We start from the raw sequence: 27701 nt of genomic DNA, 5'->3' as shown, positions 1-27701 counted from the left end.
CATTAAAGAAGAAGAAGAAGAAGAAGAAGAAGAAGAAGAAGCCGCTGTCTCTGTGCTGACAGCACAGAGTCTGACGCGGCATTCCAACTCCAGAACCATGAGATCATGACCTGAGCTGCAGTCTGACACTTAACCAACTGCGCCACCCAGGCGTCCCTTAAACAGTCCTAGTGGGATCATTTACATCCCATAAAGTTTACTCATTTAAAGTGTACAATTTGAAGGAAGCCTTGGTAGCTCAGTCAGTTGGTTAAGCATTCGACTTCAGCTCAGGTTATGATCTCGCAGTTCGTGGGTTCAAGCCCTGCGTTGGCTCTGTGCTGACAGCTCAGGGCCTGGAACCTGCTTCAGATTCTGTGTCTCCCTCTCTCTATGCCACCACCCCCCCACTCATGCTCTGTCTCTCAAAAATAAAAAAATGTTAAAAAAGATTTTAAGGGACGCCGGGGTGGCTCAATTGGATAAGCGTCTGACTTTGGCTCAGGTCATGATCTCATGGTTCATGGGTTCAAGCCCCGCATCGGGCTCTATGTTGATAGCTCAGAGCCTGGATCCTGCTTCCAATTCTGTGTCTCTCTCTCTCTCTCTCTCTCTCGCTCTCTCTCTCTGCGCCTCTCCCGCTAGTGCTCTGTCTCTCTCTCAAAAATAAATAAACATTAAAAAAATTTTTTTTTAATTTTAAGTGTCCAATTTGATAGCATATTTATACAGTTATGTGATCTTCACCGTAATTTAATATTGGAACACTTTCATCATCCCCAAAAGAAACCTTGTCCTCATTAGCATTCACTCCCCAAGCACCACCTCCCCAGCCCTAGACGGCCACCATTCTATTTTCTGTCTCTTGATTTCCCTATTCGGGACGTTTCCTATAAATGGCGTCATGCATTATGTGATCTTCTACGACTGTCTTTTTCACTTAGCGCAATGTTTTTGAGGTTCATCCATGTTGTAGAGTGCATCAGTACCTCATTTCTTTTTATTGCCCACAAAATTTCCTTTTCAAAAACCCTTCCTTCATACACTTCTGAATTTGGGCTGACCTCTCCAGCGAGTCTAACCCTGACCAGAAACCATTTCCTAGTTAACCCGCTTCAACATGTGACAGGGGCATCATCAGGACAGGAACCCTGTCGAATAACTATTCAAAGAGAGACAGACACCGAGTTCCTTTCCTGGCCACCGCCCATAGAAATCCCAGAATTCCTTGGAAGGACAAGGTGTGGCTCCGTGGATGGCAGGCAGGGAATGACATGTGGATCTGAAGCGGCTAAGGCTGATCGTGGCAGCGCCTCTCTCTGTTTTGTGTTTGTTCTTGTGCTGAGTTTAGATTTTTAGATGAAAGGTTTTCACTAAACGCTGCTTCTCCTCCTCGGAGAACCATTTGAAGCTCCAGAAGTTTCTGCTACCAAAAAGCTTGATTTTGCTGCCACCTGCTGTCTTTAAGCCAGAAACAACTTTGGGAAGGATGAGGCCTTATTCTGAACATGGTTCAACAGGCAAGAGTGCCAGTTCTCACAAGTTTTTCCCTGATGCTCTGCTTATAAATTGAGGTCTCTTCTTAATGTCCAGTTTTATGTTTTCTACCTAAAAGTCTGGCCCCTTGAAAATGCATCATAAGAGTGTTCCTCTAAAGCTTTGTCAATAAGAAAAGGTTCATATGAACTTTTTGCTTTTGTTTTTGTTTTGGAGAGAGTGAGCATGAATGGTGCAGGGAAAGAGAGAATCTTTTTTTTTAATTTTTTAAATGTTATTTTTGAGAGAGAGAGATACACAGTGTGAGCGGGGGAGGGGCAGAGAGAGAGGGAGACACAGAATCCGAAGCAGCTCCAGGCTCCGAGCTGTCAGCCCAGAGCCCGACTCGGGGCTTGAACTCACAAACCACAAGATCATGACCTGAGCCAAAGTCGGATGCTTAACTGACTGAGCCATCCAGGTGCCCCTGAGAGAGAATCTTTTTTTAAATTTTATTTAAATTCAAGTTAATTAACATATAGTGTAGTATTGGTTTCAGGAGTAGAATTTAGTAATTCATCACTTACATATAACATCCAGTGCTCATCCCAACAAATGCCCTCCTTAACGCCCATCATCCATTTAGCCCATCCCCTTACCTGCCTCCTCTCCAGCAAGCCTCAGTTTGTTCTCTATAGTTAACAGTCTTTTATGGTTTGCCTCCCTCACTGTTTTTATCTTATTTTATTTTTCCTTCCCTTTCCCTATGTCCATCTGTTTTATTTCGTAAATTCCACACACGAGTGAAATCACATATTTGTCTTTCTCTGATTTATTTCACTTATAGCACAATGTACTCTAGTTCCATCCACACTGTTGCAAATGGCAAGATTCCATTCTTTTTGATCCCTGAGAAATATTCCATTGTATCTATATACCACATCTTCTTTATCCTTTCAGCCATCGATGGACATTTGGGCTCTTTCCATACTTTGGCTATTGTGGATAGCGCTGCTGTAAATATTGGGGTGCATGTGCCCTTTCGAATCAGCATTTTTTTTTATCCTTTGGATAAATGCCTAGTAGTGCAATTTCTGGGTCATAGGGTGGTTCTATTTTTAGTTTTTTGGGGGAGCCTTCATCCTGTTTTCCAGAGCGGCTTCACCAGTTTACATTCTCACCAACAGTGCCAAAGTGTTCCCCTTTCTCTGCATCCTCGCCAACATCTGTTGTTTCTTCTGTTGTTAATTTTAGCCATTTTGACAGGGGTGAGGTGGTATCTTATTGTGGTGTTGATTTATATTTCCCTGATGATGAATAACGTTGAGCATCTTTTCATGTGTCTGTTAGCCATCTGGATGTCTTCTTAGGAAAAGTGTCTATTCATGTCCTCTGCCCATTTCTTCGCTGGATTATTTGTTTTGTGGGTGTTGAGTTTGATAAGCTCTATCAGATTTGGGATACTGACCCTTTATCTGATATGTCATTTGCAAATATTTGAGAGAGAGAGAATCTTAAGCAGGCTCCATACTCAGCGTGGAGCCTGACGTGGGGTTCAATCCCATAATCTTGAGAAAAAGGCCTAAGGTGAAATCAAGAGTCAGATGCTTCGAACCTACTGAAGCACCCAGGGGCCCCAAACTTTTTGTTTTTTAAATCAGACCTCAGGCCTGGCAGCAGGGACAGTGGCCAGGGATCCTCCCCAAATAGCTTGTCAACAGAACATGAACATATGTGACAGACTTCCTCTAGACTCCAGAAATAACAGAGGACATGGAAAGCATTGCCTTAAGATTCTGCTGTTATGCAACTGAAGCCAAGATGTCAACACTTTCGGGGTGCCTGGGTGGCTCAGTCAGTTGAGTGTCCGACTTCGGCTCAGGTCATGATCTCGAGGTCTGTGAGTTCGAGCCCCGCGTCGGGGTCTGTGCTGATGTGCTGGAGCAACACTTGGGCTGGGCTCTGAATGGCAGGCTCAGCACATGCTTCTCTAGACACATCTACGCTATCACAGGCCCTGGTTACTCTGGGCTGGAGACATTTCCAGGAGAAGCGGTGGATAACGTGGGATCCTTCTTAACATGTGTCTTTCATGACCTCAAAGAAGTGTCTCTTCAATAGTGAAAGCCTCCATTCTCACCCCTGCAGGGCTGCTAAGGGATTAGGTCCCTGTTTTAGCATTTAATCTATTTCCTCATCTCCATTTTATGGGTTGGTTGAAAGCAGAAGCTGCTGTCACTTTCTTTGAACTAAAAGGTCGCTGGTTATAACCGGAATACCATATGCATTAACTAAAGATAAGGTCCTGTTTTGTGTCTAAATGAACAAATATGATAAAAGGTTACAGGCTGCTATTTGTAAGCACTTTCCAGCAAATAACACATTGTGGGTATAAAAAGTCTTCATTCCCAGTAAATGAAAAGCCAAATGGGACAGGCTATTAAAAGGTCCACCTGAGACCCCTTGGACTTGACCCTGCAGTTCAGGCATCTTCCAGGCTGTGGGGGGTGTTCTAGAGCCACTGTGGATTTCTTGACCTGGAGAGTCCTCTGGTTTCTTGGTTTGGGTCATTTCATGTTGATTGGGTGGGGGGGGGGGGGGTGAGGGTTGGAAGGCAGCCACTCAAAATGGCCCTGGCAATCCGTTCATTGATCAGTTCAAGCTGGGGTGGAGGGGTGGTAGTTAGCTGGATCTCAGGCAGCAGGGTAAGTCTGGGATTAACTCTCACCATTCCAGCTGTGGTTATGTCACAAGCCTATTCAGTAAGCAACAGGAAGCTGAGATTCAAGTATCACCCAGAGAAGAGTAAAGCAGTTTTCCTAACCAATGGCTTGTGACACCTGACAGGTTTATTATGTTGTACCAGGGCCTTTCCATTCTTAAAATGGGATTGATATCTACTTCATTTTTAAACATTCTAGGGGCGCCAGGGTGGTTCAGCCGGTTGGGCATCCGACTTCGGCTCAGGTCATGATCTCACAGCTTGTGAGTTCCAGCCCCATGTCAGGCTCTGTGCTGACAGCTCGGAGCCTGGAGCCTGTTTCGGATTCTGTGTCTCCCTCTCTCTGTGCCCTTCTCCTGCTTGTGCTCTGACTCTCTCTCTCTCAAAAATAAATAAACATTAAAAAAAATTCTGTAAAAGTTAATAAGTTTTTCAAATGCAGAATGGGAGAATAAAATGTCAAGTCTTGAAATTCAATGTGTATTTTAATATGCACACCCCAGACCGAACACTATAAAGCATGTCTTTTTTAAAGATTTATTTGTTGACCAATCATTCCTTTTAACACAATTAATTTAAAATAAATTAAGAAGCATGCATCATTTGTGGAATGAGGAAAAGCAGAAAACTGTTACAATAAAGTATTATAGTAAAATGAACATTATAATGCAATCTTCAGTCATGTGCTGATTTAAATAAAATATTTGTATTTAAAATCATGTCATTATTGCATACTTTGTGTAGTAACATTTATCATTCTTTTTTAGCCATCCAGATGCTTTGGGAACTCTAAGTTTGGAACTCTCCTACCTACTGAGTCTGTTTTTTTTTGTTTTTTTTTTAAATAGAAGCCAGGGGTGCCTGGTGGCTCAGATGGTTAAGCGTCCGACTTTGGCTCAAGTCATGGTCTCGCGGTTCCTGAGTTGGAGCTCTGTGTCAGAAGCCTGCTTCGGGTTCTGTGTCTCCCTCTCTCACTGCCCCTCCCCAATTCACACACACTCTCTCTCTCTCTCTCTCTCAAAAACAAAATAAACATAAAAAAAGAAAGAAGGAAGAAAGAAAGAAAGAAAGAAAGAAAGAAAGAAAGAAAGAAAAAATAAAAACCAAATTTTCCTAGCTTCCCTTAAAGCTAGGGAGCAGGCTCTTTCCACTGATGCTTCTGCATGTGATTTCAATGCGGAAGACAAGGCCATGAGCAGGATCCACTCAGGAGAGAGTGCAGGAATGGCAGAGACATCCAGCTTCCAGACCAAGTAGAGGCAGGAGTTTGGCTGAGCATCCCTGTCCAGCGTTAGGCCCAGCCAGTTGTGGGGACAGCAGCAGCAGCAGGATTGTTTCTGGCTGCCCAGACTCCAAGCTTGGTTTCCTCTTTCCCTCTCCTTGAGACTGTGCAAATGACCTTTAAACTGGTGACCCATACGTGAAATCTCAATCTCCCAAGAATTGAACATCACCCTACAAACGTGGAAACTGGCACCCCATGTATAAAATCCTTATCTCCAAGTATGGAACATGTCCTTACAAGTGTGGGCCATATCACTTTGGATAAGAAACATAGGATTTCAATAATAGAAATTTGTTTCTCAAGAAAATTGAACCTTGCCCTATTAGCATGAAACTTGGTACACCATATGCAAATCTTAATCTACAAGCTTGGAATCTGGCACTCTTTGTGTGGAAATCAATGTCTAGTCGTGAAAAATGGCCTAAAAAGTGTGGAACCTGAAACTCCAGACATGGAACCTGGCTTTGAGTCATAGGAATAGGATCTACATGCATGGAACCTGAACTCCATTTATGAAATCTGAAATTTCAGGCATTGATTTAGCTTTCTTAGGTGTGAATTCTGCCTTTTCATGCATATAATCTGGTCCTCCACACAAAACCTGACCCTGTAAACATAAAACTTGGCCCTCTATGGGTGCCTGGGTGGCTCAGTTGGTTGAGCGTGCAACTTTGGCTCAGGTCATGATCTTGTGGTTCATGAGTTCAAGCCCCACATTGGGCTCTGTGCCGACAGCTCAGAGCCTGGAGCCTGCTTCGGATTCTGTGTCTCCCTCTCTCTCTGCCCCTCCCCCACTTGTTCTCTCTCTCTCTCTCTCTCTCTCTCTCTCTCTCAAAAATAAATAAAACATTAAAAAAAAAAAAAAAACTTGGCCCTCTAAGTATGGAATCTGACTTCTAGGCATGGAAAATTTCTCCAGATACGAATTCTTGCCTCTCAAGCATAGAATCTGGCTCTCTAGTTGTGGGATCTGAGCCTGGATGTGTAGAGGCCCTCTAGTTATGGAATTAAATCTAGGCATGACATGAGTATGAAATACCTCTGTCCAAGCTAGGAACTTGGCCTTTTAGGAGTAAAACCAGAACCTTATAGAATGTCATCTAAACTATAAATGAGAAAATTCAGGCTTAATGTTAGCAGTGACTTTCCCAAGTTTTAACAACTGGTTTCCATTGGGTCTGAATCTTGAACCCAAGTCTCCTGATTTTCAGCCAGTGCTCACTGTACGAGCCCATTGCTCTGTGTATCTTGCTCTCTCTCCAGTGGTGTATAAAGAAAAAGAGAACTAAACAAGGTCAGAATACCCAAAGTCAGCGGACAGCTCTGCCCTGTCTCTGTGTCCTTAGATTGTTCAAACATACTGAATTTTCCCAGTCTCCATTTCAGGCAAAGATGGCCACCGAGACTGGTTCCAGCCCTGGCATTCTGTGCTCTGCCTCTATTTTGTGCTTCTCTCTGTTAAGGGTCTCTTCCCCTTGTCTTCAAGCTGTGTGAGGCCCAATTAGTCTGGGGCGAACTGGGCCATCTGAGCAAGGAGCAACCCAAAGATTAGCTTTGATCCTACCCTGAGCCCTCCTACCTCCTGTGGCTTCCCCCATTATTTCAGCTGCTGCCCAAGGAAGATCGTTTTTATTTGGTTGAAGTTTCCCATTCAACCTAGAAAATCAAATATCATTTTAACTGATCTTGACTTTGGAGGTTAGCCTTGCAGCTGCCTGGGGGGCCTCACGATCTCTTCCTATTCAAAGGCCTGCCTTGTTCTCCATTTTACAGCTTGGCTCTTGCCTCTTCTTTCTGTTTCGGTAACAAGCTTTGGTGGCTGGGGCACTCAGATCTGGTTGCGGGCTGCGTCTGAGCAGAGGAGAGTATTAGGGCCAGTAGACTAACCTAGGGCTGGAGGAAGTCTTTAGAGCATCTTCTGTCCTTTTCCCCAAGTGCATCCACTCTGAACTCTCTGTCCTTCATACATCTGAAAAATAAACTTCTAACGCTTTGTGTGGCTTTTTCGATTTTAGACATCTATTTTTTAATATTATTTTAATTCCAATGTAGTAAACATACAGTGGTATATTAATTTCAGATATATAATATAGTGTTTCACCAATTCCATATATCACTCAGTGCTCATCAAGGTAAGTGTATTCTTAATCTCCTTCACCTGTTTCACCCAGCCCCCCCCCCCACCTGCTTTCCTCCAATAAACATCTGTTTGTTCTCTATAGTAAACAGTCTGGATTTTGGGGGGGGGGGCGCAGTTTGGGGTTTTGGCTTTTGGTTTTGGTTTGTCTCTCTCTTTTTTCCCCCTTTGTTCATTTGTTTTGTGTCTTAAATTCCACATATGAGTGAAATCATATGGCATCTGTCTTTCTCTGACTGGCTTATTTTGCTTAACATTAAACTCTAGCTCCATCCACGTTGTTGCAAATGGCAGGATTTCATTCTTTCTTACAGTTGAATAATATTTTATTGTACGTATATACCACATCTTCTGTGTCCATTCATTTGTAGATGGGCACTTAGGCCGCTTCCATAATTTGGCTATTACAAATAAAGCCATAAACATAGGGATATATGTATCCTTTGGAATGAGTGACTTCATATTCCTTGGGTAAATACCCAGCAGTGTGATTACTGGATCACATGGTAATTCTATTTTTAATTTTTTGAAGAACCTCCATACTTAGATATTATCTATTTCCTGCAGTGGTAGATAAGTCTTTCACACACTTATGCGTTCCCAGCTTCTCTCTGCCATCTGCCATAGTGTTAGGTTTTATGACCCTTAAATATTGTTGACCCCAGGACATGGAACATGCACTGGTTACATTTCTTCTCTAGTTTTTTCCATCCCAAGTTTCTACATTTCTTTCTTTTTTGTCATTCTGTTTGCTTTGATCCTCAGCTCTCTTTTTTTTTCATCTCCAAATCTTGACGCATATATAAACTCTTGGTCACTCAAAAAATAATTGCAGAATATATATAAGCTGTAAGTAATGCTTCTTTTTTTTTTAATTTTTATTTAATTTTGAGAGAGAGAGAGAAAGAGACAGAGCACGAGCAGGGGAAGGGCAGAGAGAGAGAGACAGAATCCCAAGCAGGCTCCAGGCTCTGAGCTGTCAGCACAGAGCCCGGTGCAGGGCTCAAACCCACGAACTGTGAGATCATGACCTGAGCCAAAGTCGGACACTTGACCGACACTTGACCGACCAGCCGCCCCTGAAAGTAATGCTTCGAAAGAATAAATTAATATGCCTCACGTAGCCTTCTTTGCCAAAAACGTTCACCTTGTCCTAAGCCACATGCAAGGGAAGGAGGGTGGGGTGACCTGGCACCTTTCTTCCCAGGGATCTGGGCAGAGTCTCCTGTCGAGGAAACACTCCAATGCGTTTACGAAACAGGCGTGGAGTGCTTCCTGATAGCCAGGAAAGCTTCAGTGGATTCACTGATTCCTTAAAGCATTTCTTTCAATGCTTTGTGTGTTGAGTGTCTACTGTGTAACAGGCACTGATAATACAGAGATGAAGAAAAGATGGCCCTTGTGCCCAAGTATTTCTTCCGTCTCTTTCCCTTGCCTCGGGTGGGATCTCTCCTTCCCATCACGTAGGCCAGCACCATCAGTAAATGTTTCCTGAGTACCTCACTGAAACCCATCTTCTCATCTCACCCCTATCCTCCCTCGGGCCCCAAGCAAAGTCTTTCATGCTGCATCCTCTGGCCCAAAGCCCTTCCTCACAGAGCCATCCTGAGGGAAGCAGTGTGCTGGGGACCAGGTCAGCACGGGGAACAGCAGCCGGGGCACCTGATCTCAGCTCTTGCTCTGTAAGCTCGAGGTGGTCCTCCCCCCTCTGAGCCTCTGTTTCCCTGACTATAAAACTGTGAAGCAAGCCCCACCCTTCCCTCCTTCCCTTGCATGTGGCTTAGGACAAGGTGAAAGTTTTGGGCCACGGGAGTCTACGTGAGGCATATTAATTTATTCTTTAAGAGCATTACTTTCAACTTATATATATTCTGCAATTATTTTTGAGTGGCAAAGAGTTTATGTACACGTCAAAAGCTGGCCCCCTTCTGTTGCCCTGAGGGCGTCCGCACCTACTTACCCAGAGCAGGCTTTTCCACAGATGGTCCATGTCGCTGCCCTCCCACCTCAAGTCTCTGGTTACCTGCCAGAACCATTTCGTGCAACCCTCCATCTGGGCAATAGATTACAAACACCTACACAAAGCAAAGGGCCACTGCAGATGGCCATGCACCTGGGATTCCTGAGTCCCCAGGCCACAGGGCCTGGCGTTGGACCTCCCTGCTTGGCTGGCAGCCGTGGAAGCTCCAGATCATCTAGCAGGGAGCTGTAAAGCTGGCCGCTCATTAGAACAGCCTCCGGCCCAAGTCCACACTGAGAAGAGGCCGAGGTGTTAAACAGATGTACGTAACCTAATATCTGGTGAATTAGCCCACGCAGGGCACACAGAAGATGCAAGCCCAGCCATCTTGACTCTGTGTGATGGGCGGTCACAGTCCTCACTTCTCCACGTAGCTGCAGCCCCACGAAGTGTCCCTCACACAGCCCTTCCAGAGCCTGGCTGCCCATGGGGGAGACGTTCTTGTGACTTCTCAGTGCCTGAATCTCTCACCCTCATGTGTCTCTGGTGAATACACTGAGCCAGATTCTTCTAATCTCCATTTCGCACAACAGCCATAAAAATATTTTATTTTAGGGGCATCTGGGTGGCTCAGTCGGTTGAGCGTCCGACTTCGGCTCAGGTCATGATCTCTCAGTTCATGGGTTCGAGCTGCTTGGAACCTGCTTCAGAATCTGTGTCTCCCTCTCTCTCTGCCCTTCCCCTGCTCATGCTCTGTTTCTGTCTCTCAACACATGAGTAAAAATGTTAAAAAATATTTTATTTTATTTTTAAAGGTTATTTATTTTGAGAGACAGAAAGAGAGTGTGCGAGCACATGAGTGCAGGAGGGGCAGAAAGAGAGGGAGAGAGACAATCCCAAGCAGGCTCTGAGCTGTCAGCTCGATCCCACGATCCATGAGATCATGACCCGAGCCGAAATCAAGAGTTGGGCACTTAACCAACTGAGTTAACCCAGGCACCCCTAAAATATTTTATTAATTTATTTTTAATTTATTTTAGGTTTATTTCTTTATTTTGAGAGAGAGAGAGAGAGAGAGAGAGAGAGAGACAGCACATGAGCAAGAAGGGGAGGGGCAGAGAGAGAGGGAGAGAGAGAATTCCAAGCTGTCAGAGCAGAGCCCAATGTGGAGTTCAAACTCACGAACCTCGAGATCATGACCTGAGCTGAAATCAAGGGTCAGATGCTTAACTGACTGACCCACCCAGGCACCTCTAAAATATTTAAAAAATTCTATAAAAACATAAACAGTAATGTTACTTTCTTCTTGGCTTGCTGTTGCACTTAGAATATGACCCTAGTTTGTCCCCATGGTCTGGGAGGCCCTGCTCAGCGTGGCCCTGCCGCCTGGCTCTGGCCCTGTGTCTCCGTGATCCCTCCGGTTCTGACAGTTGTCAGAATATGCGAAGCCCTTTTCCAACCTGGGGCCTTCACGCAAGCTTTTTCTCTTCCCCGGGGTGCTTCTTTCCTACACTTGGCACAGACAGTTCCTAGTATTTGAAGTTTCACCTGTCTTTGAGACATCCTCAGCGACTTCTCTGTCCAAGGTAGCTGTCCCCGCATGCCCTCATTCTCTCTTCTACCTGCTCTCTACTCTTTCTCTCCAGGGCTTCCTCTTGTCACAACTTTGTTTTGTGTAGTATTTTCTGTTTACTTGTTTATACGTGTTTTCCTTAAACCACAAGCTCCTTGCGGAAGGGATCGTGTCTATTTTAGCCATCCAGCCTTTGGCACAGTACATGACACACAGTAGTTGCTCAACAAATACATGTTAACTGTCAAATGAGTAAGTGTCAGGAAACGAATTCAGGTCGGAGTACTTCAGGGGTAGCAGAGCTTTTTCTAGAGCAGTGGTGTCAAACATCGTTGTGCGTTAGAATCACCTGGGGAGGCGTAAAAATCCCCACAGCAGTTGCATCAGAGCAATATGAGTAGTACCTGATGCCGAATGTCACATGATCACAAGTGAGCCAATGGCTCTTAAAATTCACTTTGATATACAAGTGCTTTGGATTACAAGCATGTTTCCGAAATGAATTATGCTTGCAAACCAAGGTTTTACTGTGTGTGTGTGTGTGCCTGTGTGTGTGTGTGTGTGTGTGTTCTGCACAGATCCTGAGCTGGGGCTCAAACTCACAAACCTCAAGAGCATGACCCAAACCGAAATCGAGAGCCAGAGGCTCAGCAGGATCCCAGGTGCCCCGCCGCAGGGTCCTGGTCTTACTGGAAGTCCCATAGCCCAGGAAATCCCCCAGCCCCAGCTGGTCTGAGGTCGTTCCCCCCACCTTCAACTCAAATACCATATTCACTAGACAAGTCAGATACACTGTGATGAGTGCATTAGCAGGCTTTAAAATGTTAATTTGATCCAGTATCCATGTGATGGCTCCCCTACGTCCTGGGGGATAGATGTGCCAACGTCAGGTACGCCTGGTCACCATGGCTCCCACTTCAGATGTCCCCAGAAAGCAAACACCACGGGGCCTCGCTCAGAGCCACCCCACTGAGTGCTGTCTGGGGATAATGTGGCCTTGTTTTCCAAAGGAGGGCACCTAGGCAGTTAAGAAACAATTCTTAGAGACCCACTACCGCCTTCCTGGACACACAAAGGCTTTGGAAGAAAGCGAAAACAGATCTCGCCGTCCAGTTCTCGGACAGGGAACAAAATGATGACGTCATTCGCAGGTTGCAAAGGTCTCATCTGAGAGCAGCGGGAACTTACATCTTTTTTTTTTCTCTTCAAAATGTATTTACTTTCAAATTTTCCAGTTAGCTGAGTATGCTACAGGAAACCCTAGAAATTTGGCTTCAGGTTAAAGTCACAAGCCTGGATCATCATCTATTCCAGGCCTCCCCACAGACCAACGTTTACAAATGGGTTTAAAATCTAAATGCCCAAGGAAGTCGGAGAAAGAATCTCAAGGTTCCTTTTAACTCAACATTTGGCTTCGAGAGTGAGTTTAAGCTTTCTAGTGGTCACAGCCAGCCTCGGTTAAAGGTGGTTTATGAGGGGGAAAGGTGGTTAAAGGGGGAAAACGGTGAGCTAATTCACTGCCACCCCTCCCCCACCCCTCCACCCCAACGCCCCAAACCACAGTCCCTTAGCTGGGACCGCTTAAAACACGGGCAGGTTCCCTCTGACTCTAGAGTCTGAGCTCTAAGACCACTGTCATATAGTGCCCTCCTCGCCAGTCGAAATGCCTCAGTCCCCTCCTTATCCTTGAAAGTTGATTGCTGCCTGGGTTATTTTTCTGGTAATGAAGTTCCCGGAATCAGGGTCCTGTTCCCTTCCTCCTGCTCCTTCTGGGCACTGTCTTGTCTCTGACTCCACCTTCTGAAATTAGCTCCCTGCCCCAGGCCATCACCTCCCCTTCCCTGGGGGGCTGTCTGCCAAATCACTGTCTGTGGCAGCCAGACCTCACCCCTCCGATGCCTCCCTTCTCAGATAAAATTTTCCCCTGGCCCTTACTAGTGGCTTCTTATGAGGTGCCACCCCCTTCTCCTGACAGCCACTATTACCTACTACTACTGTCCTCCTTGTTTTGGAAATGCTGAGTGACCACTGTCCTGAGTGTCCCTACTTCCCTCGGGGGGGTGAGCCCAACCTCCAAACCTACAGCTTCTGATTAGACATTTCTTTCTCACAAAGGCCTAGAACTCTTTCTTCTTCTTCTTCTTCTTCTTCTTCTTCTTCTTCGTCTTCGTCTTCGTCTTCGTCTTCGTCTCCGTCTTCGTCTTCATCTCTGTCTCCTTCTCCTCCTCCTCCTTCTCCTTCTCCTTCTTCTCCTTCTCCTCCTTCTTCTCCTTCCCCTCTTTCTTCTTCTTCTTCTTCTTCTTCTTCTTCTTCTTCTTCAACCACTTCATTGAGATACAACTGGCCTCCAAAAAGCTGTACCTATTTAACGTATTCAGCTGAATAAGTTTGGAGAGAAATACACACCCATGAAATGCATCAGCACACTCTATGCCATAAACATACCCACCCTCTCCAAAAGTTTCCTCCCACCTTCTTTATCCTTATTATATTTTTGTGATAAGAACACTTAACTAAGAGCTATCCTCTTGGCTGATGTTGAAGTATACAAGACAGTATTGATAACTATAATCTCTATGCTATAGGGTAGATATCTAGGACTTTCTCATCTTGCAGAGCTGATACTTGGTATCCTCAACTACTATGTCTCACTTCCCCTCTCCTCAGAGTACTTTTTCTTTATATTCTCAGCAAGGAGAGTCGGGGACTGCTATGTATTTGCATGGAGCTGTAATTTTGCAAATGTTAGATGTACGTCCATTATCTTTTAGGTAAAAGGTGCTGGGCATGTGTATCCTCTATGCACCCTCCATCCATGTCTCCCTGGGCAGGGTATGTCATCCAGACACTTCCCCCAAACACTCAGGTGTTTGTCTCAGGGGAAACTTGGTAAACTAATAATTATAGTTACTGTGCTAAATTTTATCTATAGAGGTCTTCACCAAGTAGCATGGACTTAGAGAGAAAGACAGGAACTAAATCTGCTTGAGTAAGTATAGGAAGGCATCATGGAGGAGGTGACTTTTGTGTTTTGAAGGGTGGGCAGGAGTTCTCAGTGTTTTGAGGCTTCCCTGCATTATGATGTTATCAATTTATAGCTTTTCATGTTTACTGAAAATTCTATACAACCCAGCCTTTCAAACTTTAATAAGTTCTATGAACAAATTCTAGGTGGTGAGGGGCTGACAAAAGAATGTGACCATATCGGTCACCACCTTTTAGGAACTTACCATTTTGATAGTAAGGAGCATGCCTACATATGTAACAGTTAAGTAACTTTTCGAGATGAGTTCAGGAGTTGGCATACGAAACACGGCTATCTCCTTCACTGCTCTACCTCTGGTTCTGATACTGCCCTTGGCACATAGTAGGTCCTCAGTAGAGGCTGGTTGACTATAGGAATGCTTAGCGTGAGGGGGAGATTGGATATGGACACTGAAAGCAGGGCCATGTTTGAATAGGCAGAGGGGAGAGGGTATACTGTCCCACATGGCTTCATTTTTCTCACAGGCACGTTTGTGTCCCCAACTAAATCGCAAACATCCCAGGGGAGGGACTATAGTTTATGCATCTGTTATATCCAAAGGAAACTAGGTATTTAGTAGATAGTCACACATATTAGCTAGATTCTAAGGCGAGCTAGAATTTCATCAGCCTTTAACTAAAAAATTATGAAAATATTAGTGGGGGGAAAGGATGAGTCCTTTCGAATGTTCCCAAGTTTTTCTCTACCCAAACTATATGTTTATTTATGTGTAATCCACATATTAGGGGATAAACGTGTTCACTGATATACGTGTGTATATACACGGTGGACATTGTCACCATCCGTGTGGAACTTACTATTCTGTGGTTGAACAGAACAGACAAGATAGACAAATATCATCATTTGAAATATAACTTCAAGAACTCAAAAGCAAATTTTGGCAGGTTAATCTGGGCCCATGTCCTGGAGGAGGAGAAAGATCTGGAGCTGTTATTGGAAGCTATGATCATCAAGGTGCCCAGAAAAGGTCAGAATTTCCTAGAAGTTCTCACTGCTCTCCCTGTTTGGACTTGTGTCCTTCAGGCTAGTGGAACATTAGCTGCATTTGCTTGCTGGACCAGATTGCTCGTGTGTTACATCTGTGATGGAATATCTCTTGCTATGCTACGGATAGGTCTGTGTGACTGACACTCTGCGTGAATCTTGTTTTGGTAATGCCAAACTGTAACGATTAAAATTCTGGAAGACCATTCCTCTGAGGTCAAGTTCTTTGGAGTATACCTAGAAAATGTCAGAAGCATAAACTGAGCAGGAGAGGTTTAAAAATTCACTGGCCTCAGAATGTGCCGATCTGCCCTATGAATAAGCAAGAACACAGTGGGCTTCACAGAGCAGGATCTAGGTACCTAGATAAGAGTTAGATATGTCAGTTAGATGCATTAGTATGGAGGGGAGAAACTACCAAGCGGACACAATGTATTCTAGGTCCTAGAATGGTCTGTTTTGTGAGTCCAGGCTCATGTCCAGTGGGAATAAAATTTCTCCATCTACAACTCTTCTACTCTGCCAGATCTCCCTGCCCCTACCCTGGGTTCCCACTAGCCCACCACTGGGGTATCCATCGTAATCCCTTTGATTTAAGGCAATCATAGCACGGGGCATTCCCTTTGAAAATACCAGAGAAGTAATGCTTCATGGAAATGATGTTCAATTTTTTTTTCCTTAACAGAAAACCCCTTTTGTTCCTAATAATAAAACCTGCTATGGCCGAAACAGGAGGGGGCCTGGGCCTTCCCCCTCGGCCTCACCCTTGCTGGGCTGGTCTCTGAGACATTTGTGCAGAATCCTGAGGCTGGTAGGAAACACTGTTTCAAAAGCTTTGCTGTCTGGGCGCCTGGGTGGCTCAGTCGGTTAGGCGGCTGACTTCGGCTGAGGTCATGATCTCGCGGTCTGTGAGTTCGAGTCCTGCGTTGGGCTCTGTGCTGACAGCTCAGGGCCTGGAGGCTGTTTCGGATGCTGTGTCTCTCTCTCTCTCTGACCCTCCCCTGTTCATGCTCTGTCTCTCTCTGTCTCAAAAATAAATAAATGTTAAAAAAATTTTTTTTAAAAATTTAAAAAGTGGGGGCGCCTGTGTGGCGCAGTCGGTTAAGCTTCCGACTTCAGCCAGGTCACGATCTCGCGGTCCGTGAGTTCAAGCCCCGCGTCAGGCTCTGGGCTGATGGCTCGGAGCCTGGAGCCTGTTTCCGATTCTGTGTCTCCCTCTCTCTTTGACCCTCCCCCGTTCATGCTCTGTCTCTCTCTGTCCCAAAAAAAAAAAAAAAAAAAAAAAAAAGTTGGAAAAAAAAAATTTAAAAAGCTTTGCTGTCAACAAACCGACCATACATACTCATTTGTGGGACAACTGGGGAAATTGGAATATGGACAGGGCCAGACGATACAAAAAACTTACTGCTCGTTTTTTTAGGTATGATATTGTATTATGGCCATGTGAGAAAATCTCCTTTTTTTTTTTTTTTTTAAGATTCCTATTCCATGATGTCTGGGATTTACATAAAAAGAAGTAAATATGGAAACAAGAAATAATGTTACGCCTGGGTGGTTTTATCATAATATTCTTTCTGAAAAATGCAAAAGTGATGCTTCAGGCTGTGGCAGTCATGGGCATCACTAGGAAGGAGCAGATTACCTGCACAGTTTTCCTGGGGACCTCAGGTGCCAGCTGCAGAGCAGGGCACAGAGACAGTGGTGGGGGAGGGGGGGTCTCCTGCATCCTTTCCAGCCACTCACCACCTAGGGGTCCTGGCAGGACACCAGACTGGGCCCTGAAACTCTCCTTAGATAAAGGATGAACAACATTTGTTAACATCAGGTGCTGAGCTGGCCCCACGCACATCCTCCTTGGCTGTTGGGCCCCTCCTCCTATCTCCTCTGAGTCGGCAGGAGCCTCTCTGTGCCCTGCTCTAACCTGCTCTGACCTGGCACCTGCCGCCTTAGAGGAAAACTGAGCTGATTAATGTGCACCTTTTCTCCCTCTCCCAGGTATCCAGGGATCCTAAGAGAGTGGCTCTCGCTACCAAGGAAGCTGACAGAGCCCTGCTGGAGCAATACTGCCCTTTCCCTTCGGACACCCGCCTTCGACTGCCCGCTGGCGGAAGCGAGCACCGTTCTCGCTCCCCTTTGCTCTGTCCTCTGCCATCATCAGCCTAGGAAGCCGAGTTGTAGAATCTGAGAGAGAAGGGACTTCTGAAACCAAGAAGTACAGCCCCCCAAGCAGAGCAAGAATCCCCTCAGATGTCGCTGATGGGTGGGGGCCACCTGGCTTTTGCTAAAATGTTTCCACTTGAAATCTTTCCCACGAACATGTACAGAATGCTCCTCCGTGTCAGGCACAGCACGAGGCACTCATCAGGGTCCGACACCAGTAATACCTCCCAGGGACAGTGAGAACTCAGGAGCAAACAACCCAGAGACTTCCCACAGCCCAGGACATTTAGACGCCCTGGCCTCTGGCTGCACACCCTGCGTCTGGACACTGTGGACAGGCCCATCTCCCTGCGGCAGCGAAGCGGTGCCCGGCCGGCAGGTGACTGTCTGTTGATGAGGGTGCCGTTCCTCAATATTCTGTTTCTTAGCTTTGCAAGGTCAGGAGCTCAGGTCCTGGGGGATACAGACCCATGCCAATCACACCTCACAAGAAGCCTGTATGCCAGAAGGGCAATTTACAAATGGGCAATGAATGGGCGTGGCTATCCGGTGACCGGGACATTTACATTTGCCTTCCGAGACACCCATTTCCCTGAATGGAATTTATAACCAGGAGGTTGCTTGGTGAGCGTGGAATCCGCCCAAAGGAAGGGGGATGGCTGTGAAGGAGGGTTTACTCAGGCTGCGAAGAGAGAGAGGAAGGGCTCCACTCGGACCTTTTTACACCCAAGAGTGGGCTCTTACCGACACGCCTCTTTCTAAACACCTATTTGTTTGTTAGCCACGTAACGCATCTCAAAAGATTACAACTCTGTTCATCTCAATCGTGCTTTCCTAAGGTTGTCTTGAGATTCTGGGGGAGCGTAGGTGACTTAATGGCCATCTGGTTAGCACCCTGACCCAAGGCTCTCTAATGTGCCAGTTCTAACATTTCTTTTTTTTTTTTTTTTAATTTAAAAAATTAATTGAGGAGGGAGCAGTGAGGAATGCAGCCTGGTTATATTAATAGATGTCAGAACAGGGGTTCCCGACTCTTTTTTTTTTTTAAGTTTGAGAGAGAGGGAGAGAGAGCAAACAGGGGAGGGGCAGAAAGAATGAGAAAGAGAGAGAATCCTAAGCAGGCTAGATGCATGCTGTCAGCACCATGCAGGGCTCAAACTCACGAACTGTGAGATCACGACCTGAGCCGAAACCAAGAGAGTTGGACACTTAACCGACTGAGCCACTCAGGCACCAGAGTTCCCAACTTGGATGCAACAAGGGCCAGGTACGTATAAAGGAGGAAAGCAGGCTGGATAAAAGAACAATTTCAATAGGAACTTCGGTATAAATATGCTTCCTGATGTTCTTTACTAAGAAAAAATAGCACAGCTGTGAGAATAAATGGCAACTGATACTCATTGTGGGGGATGGGGAAACACAATTGTGAGTCCTGGGGACTCTGGCAAACCAAAGAGGCCATCTCCCTTCTCAAAATGACCACTGCTCAGCTCCAGCTGACAGTGGCCACATGGAAATGAGGTCCTGAAATTATCAGATCTGATTTTTTTTTTTGTCAAGAGAAGTTGGTAATCTGGATTTTTGGGTGAAATCACCTGATTAATGTTGACAGCCATTTCAAAAATTTTTGCAAATGCGCCACTAAACAAAACATGCCAAGGCCAGGTTTAGTCAGTCAATTAGTTTAAAGCTTCTGCTGCGTATTTTTAAAGGATCCCATGATTGAATATTTTTAAAAATGCTAGTTTAACAAAATAAAATAGGCAGAAAAAAACAGGTGGATTTTTGCTGGTTTTTTTTTTAAGCCATAGAGCTTAACAAGGCCGTTTAGACACTGATAAGATAGACAAACACGGATAGAGAGAGATGTGTGTTTGATCTCCAACTCAGGCTCAGCGGCTTCACACAGACAAAGCCCTAAGATCAGGGTCTAAAGGTGGCCAGGTGTATCCATTTCCGGTAGCTCATTTGGCTTCATTTTAGTCTGTGGCTTTTTTCTGGTCATTCCCCTAAGCCAAGGGGTACCTTTTTCTGAGGTCTCAGAGCCCAGGCACCCATGCTGACAGCAATGGAATTCAAGATCAGAGACAGTCGTCCCCACTCTAGAGGGATGTTCATATTTCTTACCTAGCTCACTTTTCCAGATTCTATAACGGTTCAGCTATTTTTAAAAAAATGTTTATTTTTGATAGAGAGCATGTGCAAGCAGGGGAAGGGCAGAGAGAGGGAGACAGAGGATTCAGAGCGGGTCTGCCGACAGCGGAGAGCCCAACGTGGGGCTCGAACTCATGAACCACAAGATTGTGACCTGAGCGAAAGTCAGATGCTTAACCGACTGAGCCACCCAGGCACCCCTAGAACAGTTTAGCTCTATCCAGAAGCTGTAGTTCCTCTTCCCTGGTCAGTCTTACCTCCTATAATGACTTCCTTCACTCTTGCTTTATCCCATGTCTGTCATCCCGTGTGAAATCTGCCTCAGAACTCACCTCCACCAACCCCTCCAGAAGTACCTCCTGACTTCCTTCCACCCACCCGCCTCCCTAGCTGGTTCAGATAGTCTCATAGAAAGACTAGGCCCATATTTAGGGCCCAGCAAAGCAGAAACCAAAAAGATAAGAAAAGAGCAGCTCTGATGAATTTTTCCAGAAGGTTGCAACCAGAGAATCCAGAAGGAAGCTTTTCAAATGTCAGCATCCATGTGAGCCTTCAGGGTTGTTTCATTTTGACTCGAACTCAGAAAAGGCTGACCATCATCTTTGTAGGGCTTGGGGTCTCTGCCAGCATAAATGGAATCAGGTTTTTTTTGTTTTGTTTTGTTTTTATTTGTTTGTCATCTGTAGGCTTCTAGCATCCAGAAGGAATTGGAGACTGCCTGCCATAAAAAACCACACCTATGACTGGGGTTGACATGTGGCTTCTGTCTCTCTTTTGCAGCAGCCCAGCCTTTATCTCATGCTAGGCTTACTGCCAACACCTCTGAATAGACCTCCTGCACCCAGCATCCCTCACAAGGCCATCGTGTGCCTGGCTGCCAGAATAATCTTTCTAAAACACACAGTGATTATATATTACCTTCCTGCTTTTTTGTCATCTCCACCTACCTACATTGCAAGCTGCCTAAACACATTAATTATACTTCTTTACGGTTCCTATGTCCTGGTGATTCTCAGACTTCGGTGGGGAACTCATTTAAAATGGGGCTGCCTGGTTCTCATCTCCAAAGACTCTCATCCGGTAGGACCAGGGTGAAGTTGGGAATCCGCCTTTTATTTCCGGGCAAGTACTTGCTGAATGTTGTGTTGCCAGAGGTCTATAGACTACAAACTGAGAAGCATTATTTAAAATAAAAATTTTTAAATGTTTATTCATTTTTGAAAGACAGAGAGACAGAGCGTGAGTGGGGCAGGGGCAGAGAGAGAGGGAGACACAGAATCTGAAGCAGGCTCTAGGCTCTGAGCTGTCAGCACAGAGTCTGACACGGGGCTCGAACCCACGAACCACAAGATCATGACCTGAGACGAACTCGGACGCTTAACCCACGAAGCCACCCAGGCACCCTGAGAAGCATTATTTTTTAAATCTGGTATAGACCTAATAAATGGATAAAAGTTGAGTTGTTCTGGAATTAATGAACCTGTACTTTACCTTCCCTGAAAAGATTTTATTTCCCCATTTCCTTCACCCCAGCATCTGGTAGAGTGTTGATTAGTTTCATGCTTAAGTGATTTTTAAAAATACTCTGAGAAGAAAAGAGGAGGGAGGGGCTTCTCAGTGGCTTTCACTGCATACCTGGAGGCGGGGAGGTGGTTAGCAAGGTGATACTTTGGAGACAAATGGCATTGTCAGTGATATCTGGCCACCCGTCCCTCCCATATCTGACTGCCCACACCATCATTTGCCCCTCTGCTCCACAATGCCAAAAGTAGCTATTAATTAACAGAAATATATTTTAGGCCCTAATTTCCCACCTGAAAGTTCACTTCCTAAAAATAAAAAAGAGAGCCACAGCTAGGAGGAGTAGCAGAGAACAGCAGTAGCATTAAAAAATAATATGGTGTGCATTTCATTGAGCACTTACTATGTACTGAGCTCTGGTAGGCACCATGCACACATAATCTCTCATCTTCAAAATAACCTGCAAGTAGGTATTAAGTGTCCCCATTCCATAGATAGGGAAACTGCCTGCCTACCTTCCATGACATCACAAAGACTCACGCAAGGGCAGCGGGGAAAAAACAAAACAAAACAGGGCATGAAAACATAGCCACATATTCCAGAGTTAGTCTTCAGCCATATTTGTAATGAAGCTCCAGAAGGAGAAAGAGGTAAAGAGGGAAGAAAAACTCAGTCTAAAAGCTCTTCCGAAAGAGGTAGGAAATGACCCTTCTGTTCCCAACTGCTCACAGGCTGACTTTTCCTTGCATAGGTATTAATACCCCCAAACAGGCCTTGAAGTGCTTGGGGGCTCTGTAATCTATTTAGTTCATTACAGCCAAAGATGAGTCCTTAAAGGTAATTGACACTTCCTCGGGCACTGATTCCATTTAATAGATCAATGTTACATATCTCAAAAATAAAACAACTCTCTGGCTCAGAGCACCCATCAACAAAATCGTTGTAATCCCAGGCTTGAAATCTCTGCTCATCTTGGAATGTCCTCCTCACCTCTACTTCTGAACTATAGTCCTTCTGGCCACCTGGTGAGGTTCTCTCTCTGCGGTTCCCCATGCTCACCAAGTGGCTCCTAGACCCTGGTTGGTATCTCCCCCCACCATCTTCCACTCACTCCCTCTACCCTCCACTCCTCACCCCCACCCTGCGTTCTCCTCTCACAGGATTGGTGTGCTTGGTCACATGACAAGAATGTCTCCTGCGGCCAAACAGACATGCTGACTTCTCTGTACTGCTTCCAAAGTCACCCCACCGGGTGCTAGGATGGGTTATAAGGTGTCCCGCCAGAGGGGCCTCTGCTCTGTGTTCTCTAGCACACCTGCTGACAGGTATTTTTCATTTAACTTGCTCTTCTAGTTCATAAATATTCCTGTCCTGAGGATCCAAGCCCAGCTGGCTTCTGGGCCCACCATGCTATCTATGCTGCTTTGAGAGGCTCTCACACACACACACAGCGTGTCACCCTTTCCTCCTTGGATGAGTTCCCTTCCCATGTGGGACAATGTCTGGAAGGTTGGGAGAAGGCCATCAACCCCCGGCATCTCAGGGTCTGAGCCTTATAAACAGCCATCAGCCCCAATGGGTCTAGTCATTAATGCTCCATGAAGGCCCTAAGCAAATACAGCCTCCAGCCTACCATTCCATACTCAGTCCATTTGGCCCAAATTCATAATGAGTATACAAATGAATCCCTTGCTACATATATTTATTGACTCACACTGCTGGCACACGGTCTATGTTCTCTGAACCCTGAATTAGGATGCACAATCCAAGATAAGTCTTGCAAGAAGCAGACCATTTGAAATCGAGTATGTCTCCGAAAGCCTGGGACATGTGGTCATAAGTTATTTAAGACACAAAAGACATCTATCAGCAGCTCTCTGCACCAAGTGATACATTTACTACTTTGGTGAGGAGGCATGGAGAATCGAGCGTGACCAAATTCCCAGCAAGACCAGTTAACCGGCACTGTGAGGCTGGGAAGGAGAGCCTTCCTTACAGTTCAGGGCTGTGGAGGAGGGGAGCCTTGAAAGCTGGTAGGATCTGGATAAGGCAACAGGGGGAAAACAGCATTTTCAGTTGAGGAGAACGTCAAAGCAAAGGTGTGGGGACAAAGGCAGCAATGTGGACAGGAGATGCCACAGGAGACCAGCCTGAGCAAAGCAGAAGGTTCATGAGCAGTGGTGTGAGAGGCCGGGCTTAAGACATTTAGTGTGATTTAATAAGCAGGAAACCACATGGCTGCGTGCACAGGGAAAGGTTGTGATGGGAACAGTGTTTCAGGATAAATGATCAGGCAGCAGAAAAAGTGGGATCATTTGAGGGGCATTCAGAGGCCAGGAGATCAGCTAGGGGCTAATGTCCTCGTTGCGTAGCATCTGAGCCCCCCGCTGCTCCGGATGTGGAGAAGATTGCCCAAACCCTGACCCCACACACCGTGTGACGTCCGTATGCCCTTGCTCAGCCCTGGGTGCCCTGGCTCCCATGTCAAACGCTGCTAAATGTTCATTCTGCGCCTTACACTTTTTCCTTCAGCTCTGCCTCATCAGTGACCAAAAGGAAATCTGTTAAATCCAGGCGCGAATTTAGGTCCAACCCTGGGAAGGGGACCTGGGTGTGGGGGGCATCTTAGAGAGTGGCACGGCCTTTCAGGATAAATTCTGTCACCTCACGTTCCCACACCCCCCTGCAGCCTGGCGCTGCAATAGGACATGCTGGTGCCCTCTGTGGGGCAGTTGCTGAGACCAGCTGCTGGTCAGAACTCAGGCTCAGGAACTGTCCCCACAAATTTAATCTGGCCCATGACTTTGAATTTCCTGGCCCCTTTAGCTCTGAATTTTTTTGGAAGCAGAGCTCCCTCTTGGGTTAGGTACTGTTTTTCAGATGGTCTGCTTTAAACATAAGTTGTCTCCTGAGAAGGATAATATTTGGCTTTAACAGCTCACCATGGGTCAGGATAGGGTGGAATGACTCCACCAAAGAATCACAGAAGAGGCATAGCAGGTACCTTAGCGCTCAACCAATCCGACCACCTCAGCTTATATGAGAGGAAATTGAGGCCAGAGTGAAGAGGTGACCTCATCACGGGCACATCCAACTACTGACAGTAACAAGGGAAGAGTCGGGTTTCCCAGCTTTAGACCCAACGATCTTTCCCATTCTTCCATCCATCTTTCCAGCAAGTGTTTCTTGAGCACCCACTGTGTGCCAAGAACCATGGTAAGAGCTGGAGATACCGTCATAGAGGATGAATAATAGACCCCTTGGTCATTTCACACTGCCTACCTGTACCCATTAGCAATATGAACCAGCTCCCCCTACCACCCACCACCAGTGGGGCACGGAGTAGGGAAAGGCTGATGAGAAGATAAACAAGAAGGAAGGTTGCTAATGTGAGCTACCATCAACCCATCCACCTGCCCAACCTGGGCAAGAAAACTTGCCGTGGGGGACCCTGGACTGCTGGCCATGGCATATATTGGGAACATGGAAGGAGGGTGGGGCAAGAAGAAAAAGGAAAGAGGTGCAGGTCTCTGAAAACAGGCATGTGAGGACACTGGCAACAAACTTCCCTCTGCCTGCTGAAGAGGGTAGTGGGGTAGCTACATGGGCCTTCCTAATGATGCATGTTGAGACTCTATTTCTCTGGGGTGGAGCAGGGGGAGCACTGGAGGTACAAATGGCACTTGGCAGCTGTCCTCCCCCCTCCCCAACTCTTGGGTTCAGCAGCTGTGCCCCTCCCAGCCCCAACTTTTGCCCCCAACCCCAGGGCCTGTCTTCAGGGCTCCTAGCCTCAAACAGTCAAGCCTACGAAGTCAGATGGGGACTGTGCATCTGACTCTCTGGGAGTCACTGCCATCATTTTATTAAATTCCAAGAAAACTGAATGGAGATCTGATCGCTACAACAAGCTTAAAAGAAAAACTAAAACTTTCTCATGAACCGATGATAACTAATCGGAAAAGTTACAATCATCCTGCAAAGGAAGTCAAGGGTGCTGTTATGTGAGCACAACAGAATCATCTCCTGTTCTAAGAAGTCATGCCAGAGAGCTAAGCAGCCCTGGGAGACTCGGCCCCAGCATCAGTGACACTTTCCAGCACTCACTTGGCCTCTCCTCCCTGAGAGCTGAGGTCTGCCCTGGGGCTAGGCAGAGGGAGCACCATACTGTATAAAGGGCCACTCATCTTTAGCTGCCTGCTATGTTTCTGAGCACTGGGATGCCCGGGCCCTGGATCCTCTCACCTGCACCTCTCACAGCCACGTGTTGAGTGGGATGTGGTCCGAGAGTTTCCCAAAGACGCTGCACATCTGACCCTGGCCCGTTGGGACTGTTGGAATTTTCAGTGGCGTTAGAATCACTCGTCTGATCTACTCTCCAGAAAACCTGTCAAAAGGTAGATTATATACTATGTAAATCATTATACCTCTCTTTCTACTTTTGTGAATTTTAAAAATTTTCTACAATAAAGTTGAAAAAAATTAAAAGAACATTAACTGGCAGGGATATTTCACTTACTCATTTGTACCTATTAAATTTTGAATTAACATTTGACAAAAGTTTATTGAGCTTCTCTGTTACACACCAAGCACTGAGTGGCCTCATTAGATTCAGTACTGAAACTTTTGCCTCATGGCGGTGGGTCAGTTCTCTGTGGGTGAGGTCTGGGCATTTTTCACTTTGTTCAGGATATTGTCATGTGCAGCCAGAGTGGAGAATCACTGCCCTAAGGGGGTGATGGGGAAAACAGCACATGGATGGACTTGGGTTCTGGCTCTCACCTCCGATAGCCGTGTGATTTTGAGAACTTCACTTGTGTCTTTGGTTTTCAGGCTGGACTTTCTTCTGGAAAACGAGAGAATGGAACTTGACAGTCTCTGAGGTCCTTTCCATCACTCCTCAGCCTCGTGGTCTGAACCAAAAATAAGTCCCTTTCAACTCCAACATTCTGTGACTGTACAAGCTATTTTATGGTGAGAGGAACAAAGTGGAAACTTTCTGGGAGTCCCTGGAATCCACACTGATTAGGCTATCCTCCCTTTCTCTACATCCACTCTTTTTATTCGTTGGCTGACCGCAATCTCAGAGTTAAACTGAGTTAACAGAAGACAATGGCAACACCAAGGCCTGCTCCCGGCTGTAAAAGATGCATTAGTCTCAGTAATGGCCCATCACCCAGACCACTTCCTCCATCTACACATTTATGGGACTGTGAATCAAGGGTTACCCAGGCAGACAGAAAGACCAGTGCCTGCTGGAGGACGAGTATGTCAAGAAGGGACCAGGCAACTCTGTGAAATGACAGCTCTGGTAATTAACTCAATGTGTTCTGAGTCCCAACCAAGAAGAGATCTCTGCAGACCAGGCACCCAGAGTTTACAGGAGAAAAATGCCCTTATCCACTTACTTTTGCCCAGGTCATGGTGTGGCATAAGAGAGGTACATACTCCATTGTTCACTGGCCAGTAATAATGCAGGAAGGATTTTGATTTCACCCATCTGGCCAAAATGGAACATTATTAAGGGAAGAGATATTGTTAAATATATATTCTAATAAACAAACTTCATTTTTCATGATAGCCTATTCCTGAAAACACAATGTTCAAGTTGAATGTATGGAAACAGAACATTCCTTTCTTCTTTAATTACAGTGACACCTAGAAATCATTTTGATTTCTCCGCATCTTAGTCTACTAGTTAGTAATGTACAAACCAACATTCAAATCCAAGGAAGTAAGTCCTTTTGTAAATGATTAGATTAAATTATTTGAAGATAGGGGCGCCTGGGTGACTCAGTCGGTTGAGTGTCCAGCTTCGGCTCATGTCATGATCTCACAGTTTGTGAGTTCGAGTCCACCGTCAGGCTCTGTGCTGATAGCTCAGAGCCTGGAGCCTGCTTTGGATTCTGTGTCTTCCTCTCTCTCTGCTCCTCCTCCACCCGTGCTCTGTCTCTCTCTCACTCTGTCTCTCAAAAATAAATAAACATTAAAATTTTTTTTTAATATTTGAGGATAAATCATGTCTTTTTTAAATTAAGAATTTTTTTTTTGGTGGAAGACTTTCAAAATCTTTATTATTACTTAAAGACTCAACTTTCAATTTATACAAGGTCAGTTTCCAATGGGGACCCACAAGTCATGTTCTCATTACTACATTGGGAAGATAGGGATAGAGGAAGTTTGTATGTGAGTGGTGAGTCAGTGTTGAAGGGTTTTATATGCTCATCTACCAAAGAGAAGGCTAATAGGTGAAATGAAGAAGCAGTATATGTTTATTACTTAGAAACATGGAGCTTGATAGCAAATAAATCTAATAATGAGTTTAAAAGGGTGATCTCTGTCCAGAAACACAATAAATCAAGTAAAAAGATCAACAGCAAAATGGGGAAAAAAAATTGTAATTTAAATGTCAGACAAGGGTTCATTACCAAAGTATATAAAGTTTCCAAAAAATAAAATAAAAAGGCCAACAATCACAGAAAAATTCGCTATAAATATCAATAATCATTAGAAAAGGAAATAAGAATGGCTCTTGACATTAAGATGTTCAGCATCACTCATAATATCAGGCATGCAAATTAAAACTACACTGAGATATTATTCTTATCTTATCAGTTTGGCAAAACTCCATGATTTAGGAACACACTGTTGGCAAGACTATGGGGAAACAGGCACCACACCCCCATACATTCCTAGTAGGAATGCAA

General features: G+C 45.4%; 2 long non-coding RNA genes across 2 annotated transcripts; one reads left to right on the top strand and one right to left on the bottom strand.

Annotated features, from left to right (window-relative positions):
- Nucleotides 1–11291: 11291 nt before the first annotated feature.
- On the bottom strand, nucleotides 11292–21479 carry LOC131496065 (uncharacterized). The gene is made up of 2 exons (XR_009254291.1): nucleotides 21401–21479; nucleotides 11292–11481 (listed from the first exon to the last, which is right to left on the bottom strand). It is a non-coding gene; the product is annotated as an uncharacterized LOC131496065 (long non-coding RNA).
- On the top strand, nucleotides 21478–26569 carry LOC131496064 (uncharacterized). Its single transcript, XR_009254290.1, has 2 exons — nucleotides 21478–21692; nucleotides 25828–26569. It is a non-coding gene; the product is annotated as an uncharacterized LOC131496064 (long non-coding RNA).
- Nucleotides 26570–27701: the final 1132 nt, after the last annotated feature.

The sequence above is a fragment of the Neofelis nebulosa genome, chromosome 15 (genome assembly GCF_028018385.1).
Source record: "Neofelis nebulosa isolate mNeoNeb1 chromosome 15, mNeoNeb1.pri, whole genome shotgun sequence".
NCBI classification, from domain to species: domain Eukaryota; kingdom Metazoa; phylum Chordata; class Mammalia; order Carnivora; family Felidae; genus Neofelis; species Neofelis nebulosa.
The sequence above is the reverse complement of the archived record's forward strand: the minus strand, read 5'-3'. Positions and strand labels throughout refer to the sequence as shown.